Source organism: Lepidothrix coronata, unplaced genomic scaffold, assembly GCF_001604755.1.
Source record: "Lepidothrix coronata isolate B3197 unplaced genomic scaffold, Lepidothrix_coronata-1.0 Scaffold248, whole genome shotgun sequence".
NCBI classification, from domain to species: Eukaryota; Metazoa; Chordata; class Aves; order Passeriformes; family Pipridae; genus Lepidothrix; species Lepidothrix coronata.
In genome coordinates, this window is record NW_016690428.1 from 691,529 (window position 1) to 702,437 (window position 10,909).

The 10,909-nt window shown below is 41.7% G+C and overlaps 1 long non-coding RNA gene across 2 annotated transcripts; it reads right to left on the reverse strand.

The window, feature by feature from the left end:
- Window positions 1–1,322: 1,322 nt before the first annotated feature.
- On the reverse strand, window positions 1,323–8,851 carry LOC108507277. Of its 2 annotated transcripts, XR_001878066.1 has the most exons (4): window positions 8,620–8,851; window positions 8,192–8,527; window positions 6,955–7,151; window positions 1,323–1,583 (listed from the first exon to the last, which is right to left on the reverse strand). It is a non-coding gene; the product is annotated as an uncharacterized LOC108507277 (long non-coding RNA). The 2 variants fall into 2 exon arrangements; XR_001878065.1 differs by having other exon boundaries at window positions 8,192–8,851.
- Window positions 8,852–10,909: the final 2,058 nt, after the last annotated feature.

Here is a 10,909-nt window from a genome sequence, read left to right on the forward strand (position 1 = left end):
CTCTTGCTTTTGCCAAAGCCAGTGGGGAGAGTAAGGGTTACACAGGAGCTGCTCTACGAGAACTACCCCTGCTCAAGCTCAGATTCTACTTAACACGGTATATTTAAGATTTATTTTTAAAGGCTCTTATAAATATAGTTTTGTGGTACACGTATCTGAGGCGAAGTTAAAACCTCACATCAGTCCTGTGCTGTTCTGCAGCAAAGACAAACACGCATGAGAAGCATAAGGGAAGTTGAATAAAAATGCAGTGCCTGAATCTGCTCTAGAGACAAACTTGTGAAGTGGCCTTTCCCCATGTTTCGTGAAAATGAAAATCTCTTACTAGCCCAAAGTGGAAAAATGCGTTATGTTTGTATGTAATAAAATGTGTTGTCTTTGAAAAATCTATTTATAGGCCTCGTCAATGGCAGCTGTTCAGCCCACTGTCTCACTGCTACCTGCCAATTTTCTCTTTATGCTTCTATTAACTGGAGCTTTGGGATTCACAGTTTATTCTAATTCGTTCTTAATGATAGAAAGCCAAAGTCTCTTGTGTCAGTACTTGTGAGATATGCTGAAGCACTGCAGTCAAACTTCGTATGGAGAGGGATTTTTTTTTGTATTTCTCTATACTTCTGGATGATTTTTATACATTCAGAGTATCAGGATCACAACTGGTGTCAGAACAGAATGTGTCAGTAAGAATGAAGTTTTGCAATCTGCATTGTTTTAAAGGACTTTGATCCTGTCCATCCATGAATAATTTCTTGGTCTCAGGGATATTCCTTTAGTCTTTTAGACAGGGGCTAAGTAAAGGTTGCTGTCACTTTTACTGAGGCAAACCTGTGTATTTCTGAGATGTGATTCTGTTAAAGGGTTATGTGAGTGCTATCTCAGAGATGTTGTTTAGCAGTGTAGGGAAATGCTTGCTTTTGTAATGCAGATTTTTAAGCAGAGTTACTTGTCACTTCTCCTTTCATTGGCAGTAGAGACACTGATGGGAAGTCTGTGAGAAAGTTTAGCACACTTAAAGCAGGCAGAACAAGATCATGTGGGTCAGGTAAAACATTATTTCTGAAATACCATTTTCCATTATATGTCTCAGTAGCAAGTGCTGTTGCTGTTCTGTGTGTGAGGGGGTAGAGGTGTCTGCATATTTGTGATATTTAGTTGATCTAATCCAACAAACTTGGCCTCATTTCCTCCACACGGACAGCAAGTCAAAGGAAGATGTATTTAGCAAGAGGCTAAATACTGAAGTTAAAATTAAAAGCTATAAAAAGAGCTGACACTTTGAGTTAGGCAGAAGAAACAATCCTTTATTGTCCCAATGAGGCTGAAGCATGACGGAAATGAAGGCTCAGTATGAGTTAATAACAAAATCTAGTGCCTTGCCATGTTCTTAGAGCTGTTCAAGGGTGTTGAAGGAGAAAACGTAGTCTCAGGTCATATAATGATATTACTGGGTGCAATATGCACTGGTGTCCAAGGGAATTGTGCTGTTTGTGCCAGGGTTGAATTGAAAACTTCATGGCTGGTTGGTTGGTTGTTTTTTTTTTTCTTCATTGCTTGGATGTGCAGATAAATGCAGTAACAGAAGACTGTCAGAAAATTAACAGAAAAATTATCAGTGGGTATCAAGACTACAGCATTTCTCCTATCCTGATTGCATTACCCTTGAGCAGCCAGGAAAGCTATAAAAGAAAACAAATTTTCTACTGTACCAAAACTGACTGCTTTAATTTCTACTTTCATTTAGAGATAGATATTTGAGAAGTAATAAATATTCCCAAGCTGTACAAAAACACCACTTCAGTTAACCCCAAAAGAAGAGAAAGAACAATAGGTGAAAATGCAGTAGACTCAAACAGAGAAATTAAACTGATGTCCTGGAAAAATAGACACAGATCAGGAAATCCTCTCACTGATGGGTACCCAGAAAGCACAGATGCATAACATGGTCAACTATTCCTTTATGAACTCTCCCCTCCTTTTTTAACCTGAATTTTAGAAGTTCTCCACATGAGATTATTTTTCTTCTTTCTCTGTGCTGAGGGTCTTTGTAGAAGTGCAGTAAAAACACAGAAAGGAAATAGAGAGTCTGCTGAGGACAAGTGACCTAATTTATGGCTTTATGTCCCAAGTCTCACCAGAATGTCCAAGGATAACATCAGCTAGCTCTCTCACAGTTACTAATTATGAAAAACCTTGGCAGGGCGGCCTGAATCTTTTTATTAGACCAAGTAATATGGCTGTGGGGAAAAAGGGAAATATCTGGAATAAATAAGATCTTCTACCAGTTCATTAAAAATATATGATTTGGATTGTTGGAAGATGCAACAACCCTGGGCTTCCTGACAAGCCCTTGTTGGTTACCACACAAACCTTCCAACTACCACTAACGTATGCACAGCAGTTTTGGATAATTTATTTGTTCATGTCCTAAGATGCAGGGCCTTGAATGGACAGGGTGGGTACCTGATAATTTTGGGGAACATGTGGAGCGTGTTTGTCAGAGTTGCTGGAATTAGATCAGCATATGCTGCTTGAGGAGCTGGCCGGTACAGAGATGTGGGGGAGAAATAAGGGAAAGGTACAAGTGCGAGTTAAGAAGTTGCTGTGAAAATCACTAGTTACATAATTTAAAGAAACAATTATCTGAGGAGGGGGAGAAGAGAAGGCAATATGGCCTTTTCAATGCAAAAGAAGACTGAATCAATGCTGAAAAAAACAAATGGCAAGGTCATTACATTGACAATGAATAATAGAGCAGCTAAGAAAGGCAATTGTGTGCTTCCATTCTTAAGAAAGCCATTTCTTCTGGCAACCAACCATCCCAACCAGAGACTAGAGTCTTATTAGAGTAGGAAATGAGTTGTTTTGCTGACTTCATGCGTGTAGTGAATTGGCTGCAGAACTTCTACAACAAAGTTCTTTTCAAACAAGTAGCNCAGATGAGATTCGTTAATATGCCTCACGGCACTCAGCTGTGTTAGTACATGCCAGAATGTGCACAACATATGGAGTTTAGGTATAGATTTAAATGTGTTGATTATGTTAGTGTTAGACAAATATTATCTGAAAGGACACAAACACAGTAGTTATCAAAATAAAGCACCAAGCAGAAAGATGGATGTAGCGTGCCCAGGCTTAGCTGATTGCTGTACTGAACTTTATCAGGACACTGAAGCTGCACTGGTTTCTCACTTGTGTGAAGTGATTGTACTGTGTGATGGCAGCAAAGTCCCACAGATCTGATTGCAAAGATTAGTGAAAGGCTCAGTGTTAATAAACCTCTGTCATTCTTCCTCTGTTTTCCACAGACACAAAAGAAGTATATTTTGAGATATAATAAGAAGAGACAAAACTTCTGTTTTCCTGTGCAGGGAAGGCACGGGATATGCCATAACTCTTGGTGTAAGGAGAGCACCTGCTGAGAGAACTAACAATAGGCCATTCACTAAAAAAGCACCAGTAATTAATCCTGGAGTTATACAGGGTTGTAGGCTAGTTAGAGGCCTGGCGTAAATGGGTATAGTCTAATGGTACCCTAATTTACACCCCGGTTCTATGGTATTTAAAGCTATTTGCAGTATAAGCATTAGTTTTTATAATTTGTTCTGCCAGAGGAGAGATTCTCTTCTATATTGCATTGTGTAGGTGCTGGTTTCAGCATTTGCTGGGAGAAGAAAAGTCAGGTCAGCTTGTCTAGTTGGGAGCTGTTGTTCTATTGAAAGTAATTGCAGTTTTCATGATAAAATGTTGTATGTATTATATTAAATTTATTCCTACACTCTTGTATTGACCAATCGTGTAATTAAGGGATATACCAAGGATTTCTACTGTAGAAACCAACCACCTATTCTGAAGACTTAAATATAGCTGTAACAGCTGATTATATGTTGAGTGTGAGTGTAAAGATCTTGGAGAAAGAGCTCTTTAGTGCACATAAAAGACATCTCTATATAATGGCTTATAAACATCTTCCCTCAAAACCTGACAATATTGAAGGGAGATGATGAAAAGCTACTCAAAAATCCATTTAACTGATAAGCTGAATGCTCCTAATAAGCCAATTTCAGGCATCACAGTGAAATAAGTGAAAACACAATCTGAAGCAAGAGTCTGAGCCGTAAGAAATCCTGCCCTTTCAGGACAGTTTTTACTCAAAGTGTGTTCTTTAGACCTTGTTTAATGGTGATAATGTCAGCCCTTGAGGTACGCACAGTTGGCACCTGCTGCCAGTCTCTCAGTGCCAGGTACAGTAGGAGTAGGAGCCAATCCCATCAGTCACTGCGGGGTTGTTCTTAAATATGGCAGAGCTCAGTTTAATTTCTGTACAGGAGCTGCACCTGCTGCCTGTGGGACAAAAAGCCTGGCCTAGCAGGCTGCAGTGCTGAGAGTCTGTCTGCCTGCAGAGGCTGGATCTAAGCTTGCTGTGCTGCAAAGGACAGTGCTGGGTGTGAGTGAGCTCACGCCTGGGCACGGCTGCCGCTCAGGCACTGTGGGAGATTTAATGAGATCCACAGGGAGAATGAGCCCAGTCGTGCCCACGCAGTCCAAGGGCAAGTGCAGCTAAACCAAGGCTCTGGAGCTGCCAAAGAACTTCACCATGCATTTCTTTCCTGCCTTGAGCTTTCACTAACTGAGGACCTCTGTGTTGCACTCCATCTCATGCAGGACTGATGTCCAAAGTCCTACAGAACTGCAGATTATACACCAGGGCTGCTCTCATCTCTTTGCAGTGTTCTCTGGTATTCTTCCAGTACACCCTTTGCACCCTTAGAATGGGTATGGGGAGTGGAGGGGGTGTGACCCCATGAGACAGGGGTTACAGCTTCCACGGGGAGCTGTGGAAGGACTTTCCCTCTGACTACACCAGTGGGAAACTGTACTGAGTTTCTCTGGACTGGAAGTTGCTCTTTGTCTTTCACACAGAAACCTCTTTGCTTTTCAGTGTATCCTTTAGAGATTTTTGGCAGTGGTTTATTCAGTAACCAAAATTTTCTGCTTACCAATTCAGTTTCAGAACAGGAACAGAAAACCAAACACAGGGTGCAGATGAGAACAGCAGCTGAACAGGGCAGGGTGAGCCTCAAGTGAATGACAGTTCCTAAGCAAATGCTCTACATTTCTTAAACTCTTGGATTTTTGCTATTCTGGCACAGCCTGTCTAGAAATAGCAGTGCCTGGGATCAGCTCTCCTGCAGCAGTGGGTTATGTGGCAGAGAGGAGCCCTTCTGCAGGGAGGGGCAGTTGTGAGCACTCTGCAACAGCCCAGCTGCCTGTGGCTCTGTCCATACCCAGTTCACCGGGGGGATCTGAGTTCAGGCGGTGTTGTGTGTGAGCCCAGGGAGCCCTGGAAGCTGCAAGATCAGAGCCCAAGTTTACATGTGCCATAACCAGGCTTTGTTTTCAAAATAAGAGGCTCTGGCCACAAGGCTGAGCTCTGTGCTCACCTGAGTTTGGAACTGCTTGTTACTCTCAAGTCCTGCATTATCCTCTTCTTGCTTCTGCCTCTCTAAGGGCAGGCCTTCAGGGCTTAATTCGTATATATGGTTGACATAATGATGCATGTAAATTAGACATGCTCTTTTAACTTCATCACATATCTGACTACTCCATTAAAGAGATTTAAGGGCACCTCTGGTCAGTGAAGGTGACTTTAACTTCTTTCATATCATGTGAGTATACTTTGTTTCAGCTGGGTCCTGACCAGCAGAAACCATTCCAGGTTTGTTCTCAGCTCATGTCTGATGGCTCCCTTAGGGCCATTATATTTATATATATAAGTGTATATATTCATATCCATATCTATATATAAACCCATTTTTAATCTAGGTTCATTTAGATAAAATAAAGCATTTCAAATATTTAGAAGAAAAAGGAAAGGACAAGTTGCTTTCTTGTGAGGAGAACTGATTCTTCCTTGAAGACTGAGCACTTTGATAATTTTCTGCAGCAGTTATCTTCAGCACCAGATTTTGGCAGAACATGATTGAGTTAGGGCCCGAGGGTACAAATTCCATTTCAGGAGTGTGCTGGAAGAAGGAGTCTGCCAGCATAAAGAGACAGTATCTGCAGTGTAAAAATTTGGAACAGACGGCATAGGGTCGGGAGAAGGAGGGGCATCATGACTGGAGAGGGAGCAGCAGACAGAAAGCCTCGGCCAAAGCCCCCTTTGAAGTCTGTGGCAGAGCCAGACCAGGCCCAGGCACCTCAGTACAGGTGAGGGAGGCTGCAGGCAGTGGTGTGCACTTCATTCCCCTGGTAGGAAACACCCTGTACAGGCTAAGGGTAAGATGGATTTTTCTGATCCTAGACCAGTATTTCCACAAACACCTTTCCTGTCCCTGTACATTTTTGAAAAATATTACTTTATTTTAGCCTATCTTTGGGATTAGAGCATTGGCACTAAGTGCAAATGAGTATTTTCTCCCATGTGCTTGAAGACCACCCAATCAAAAACAGGACCAGAGAAGTTGGTGTTATGCCCAAGTTTAACTTAATCCACCACTGAACTTCAGCTACTTGCATTGCACCTCTTTTGTTGGTTTTAATCATTGTGTCACATTATTGTTTGAAGCTGGCAGCATTGTATTTAATCAAGAGCATTTGCTTAATTCATTTTCAGTTTCTGCAGTGCATGTGTCTGATGGGGTAAGAACCAGTTACAAATGGCATCAGTGATAGTGAGTGGCCCAACTCCTCATACCCAGAGCAGCAAAGTTAAACCTTATAAAAAACCTGGAGCAAACTCCAGGAAAGAAAAACATCCAATTAGATGGAATTACCTATAAATCCCAGGGGCAAAGGCTTCCTGTAGTACAGTGTGGGGCTCCAGAACAAACCCACTGTGCAGACATTAGAAAGGGAAGAAGGGGACAGAACAGCTGATTGTTTTAAGTAACTGAAGGACTTTTTGAAAAACAATAATTAAATTTAGTTAAGTAAATTAAATATGAAACTTACTGTGTCGATATAGAAGCAGTAAAAAAAAAAAATCAGTGCACTGCTTTGCACTGGTTTCTCTTTAAGGCAGGGCAAGCGTCTTGCTGTAAGGACGTGCGTTGTGGGGAACTGCAAACTGAGTCCAGTTCTTCAGGCCCTGTGACTGCCAACTCCAGTGAGCCTGCTGGACTGCAGGAGCTGGATGTCTGCTGAGCAAACTGGGGAGGAGAATGAACAAGTATTAACCTTTTTCTCAGGGGTCAGAGCACAATCAAAATGCCCTTCCACAGAAAGTAACAGAATGAGATTAATTTTACATGCTACAGCTATGATTGTCCAAGTGTTATAGGGAAGGCAGGATAAATTCAGGCAGACAGGGTTTCATTAATTGAGGGAATTTCCAGGCTAATTTACAGGTGTTCAGGGACCTGACCTATTTCAATTTGAATAATAGCTGATGACAGAGTTCAATATGCACCAGTCTTCTATTTAAACAGAGGGGAGAGATTTGTTTTGGGCTGGGGCTTCTTAATTAGTATTCCCCAAATATGGCATCATTTTGCTAAGCCCAGCTAGCACCTATTTCCTTGTCAGATTTAAACTTAAAATCAATGCCTTTAGCTTTGCTCTATGTAAAAGATTAAAAAAACCCAAGCTAAAGACACAAAACTTGGGTTATATCTGGTTATTGATTTAAGTTTTAATATGAATTAAAGGGGGAAAAAAACCAGAAAAACTCTCAGATACTTTTAAAGTTCTTCCTTTGATAATTAGACTCTTATTTCAAGTTTCATTTGGTTAATGGACAACTATCTTGCCCATAAATTACACTTTCTATGGTGCTATGTGTTATACCCACCTGAATACCAACAGTCATCCCCTACTCACTCTATCAGTAAGAGGGAAACAACAAAAGAGAGGATGACCAGAAGCCATGGAAGACAATTCTATTACCAGCTCTGGTCTTCCAGTTATTCACTGTAACTTAAAATTACTTGCTAAGTTTCGAAATTTCAGCTAAAATTTTTAACTGCAGGGTTTTTAGCCTATTTAGAAAGAAATAATCTTAAGCCCTCTGGGCGATCAGTTAATATTTAATGCTGTTGTACTCTGATGTCAAGATTTCATGAGTAGGTAATAAAGAAATGTGTTTAGCTCACAAATTCCTTGAAGCACAGCACAGAGTGGAATGCACACCTCTAATAGTGGGTTAATTCAGCTGTTCTCTATGTCACTTTTCAGTTAATACAAAACATACCTGCCTAAGGTAACAGTGGCACTGAGCCTCCTGCAGTCCCTAGTGCCTGACAAAGGTAGCTCTGGTCCTGCACAAATACTGGTCTGTGCAAATACTTAGAGGAAGAAAGACCCTGTCTCTGGGATGTTTGCAGTCTCCTAGATGTTACTCACTGACTTTGTAGATCTCTGTAATAAGCTTTAAGTAGAGGGAGTTGCTTTAAATGTGTAGCATCTCACTTAAAACCAGGCTTAACCTTCAGTATGATACTGCCCGGCAGAGCGATCTATCTGTTAATCACTTAGATTCCCTGCTGCCTGTTTTCCATCCATTTCCATCTCTCTGTTCTGGCTTCTCCTGGTTGTAGGAGGAACAGAATATTTCTCACTGCCTGTCCCAAAATCTTGGTACAAATATTCCTCAGAGTTTGGGGCTCAGCACATACCAACCTTTAGAAGTAAACTTGTGCTAATAGCAGTCTTACTTCTAACAATCAGAGCAGCAGTAAAATGAGACAGCCCCAAATGTCAGATTAATGACAGATAACCACTATGCAACTCAATGCAAACTAGTTCCTGAGAATAACTCCTGTTGTCTGTCCCATAGTTTAAGAAACTGTTAGGCACAGACAGCTCCTGTGAATGGCATTTCTCCATCTCCCGGCAAAGCGTGCACACTCATGCCCAGTTCTCATGGATTGCATCACAGACAGTATCTGTGACTGGGGAAGACAGTTTCTGTGAGGCTGAGTAGTTCCCACGGTTCTTCCCCAGACAAATAATCTTGGCATTTGTGAAATATTAAGTTTATAGAGAATAGTAACTTCTTTCTTGTTCAAGAAATAGCATTGAGCTCTCCTATGTTATTTTATTGGTGTTCATTTTCACAAAAGGCTAATAATCTCATTTTGTTCCTTGTCTCCATTGTGAAGTGCATTTGCAGCTTCTTTAATCTTTTCAAGATAACCAAGCCAGCCAGAGGCTAAATAATTACTGACAGCTGCTAGGTACTGTCTGTCCTATTAGATGTGTTAATCAAATTTTGTAACTGTGTAGAAACTTCAGCATTAGCAGAACAAGGTAACTCGGTGGTTTTTTTCATCAGATTTACCCAGAACAGTGTATTCTGCAAATATTTTCTACCCAGTCTCTCAGAATCACAGTTTGAGTTGGAAGGGACATTAAAGTCATCTAGTTCCAACCCCTCTGCCATGGGAAGAGTTACTCAGAGCCCTATCTAACCTTGCTCACACCACTGCTCTGGGGCTTCTAGTGTCCCCTTGGTCACCCCCCCTGTCATCTGTAAACTCTTCTGTGGGTCCTCCAGCACAGGAGTGGAACCCAGAATGACTCCATCTGCAAAAGTGAGAATGACATATCCCTTTATTCGTGCAGCATCTCCCAGTACAGTAAGTGTAAAATTAGATTTTGGATGTAGGACACAGCAGAGATTAATATTATGGGTTCTGGCCAGAAAACTGTACTCTAGGCAGATGTGGTCTAATGGATTTAGTAGAAGCATGCTGTGCATGTGTAGGTACATCACCAGGCCAAGTCCCTTGTGCTGTAACTGCTGCTTTCAAAAGCTAATGAGACAAAAATGTTAATTTCATGACCCATCTCCTGGAGTCCTGACAGAGCCCCCTCTCCCTTGGGATTTGGGAGTGAATTGAGATTTAAGGTCAGGCTGCTGTGGAAGCCTTACAGTATGTTGGGCTGGAGTAGGGAAGAACAAAGACAGTTCTTGCAGGGGGTGGCTACTATTTATATGTAGTGACAAAAAATAGGTCCTCTCTGCATTTGTCCCAATGTCCCCAGGCACATAGAGCACAAAGAGTCTGGGCCCTGAGCTGTCTCTATAGTCAGATTCCTCTGCAGGGAGGGAGCTGCCCCAAGGAGTCCCCTAGCCCTGTCCCTCTGACAGCCCAGTGTGCCATGGGACAGGCAATGGGATCTCGTGGCCAAAGTCTCAAACCATTCCCAGCACACTAATGAGCCTCCAATGGGCCAGCAAAGCTGATATTCTGCTGTCTCTGCCTGGTCCCTCATTACCATCAAATTGTCAGATTTCCTCAGACCCACCGGCCTTCCTCAAAGTCTACCCCCTCATGTATCTGTTGCTCTGGCTTCAGGAAATAAGAGCGAGCCTAATGTCTATCAAATAATCCCAGCAAAACTGAGATTCCTCTGAGTAATGGGTCTAAACTAGTCATATCTCTGTAACAGAGATCATAAAAAGGAGTAAAACCAAAATACCTGTTTATTCGTACTTCATCTGAAAGAACGTTGAGTGTCAAAGCAGATCTCAGAGTCAAAACCTGGTCACTGCCACTTGTTCCACTGTCACTTGTCAGTTTTTAGCTGTTCTGCATTATCTCTGTGCCTCACTGTGTCAGTTTTGCTGTGCTCCTTCTCATCTTCCCAATAATGGCAATGGGCGCACAGGAATCAGAGATGGAATAAATTGACAAGGAGTGATTGGAAAAGCATGAAGGCCTTTGGAGCTCCAGAGTACTGAAAACCCAAAAAAGAGTTAAAGACACATTTTAGACATGCAGTTAAAAACTGCACAAGCTCTGAGACAGCAAGAATGGTTCTGAATTATAGCAAAAAGTGAAGAATCTGCAAATATTGTCAAACAAAAATTAAAGATTGGGGATGGTGCTAAACTCCATCAAAAGGAAGCCAGAAGAGGCACAAATGATGGTAATCAAACTGAAAAACATATTGTAAGTTTTTT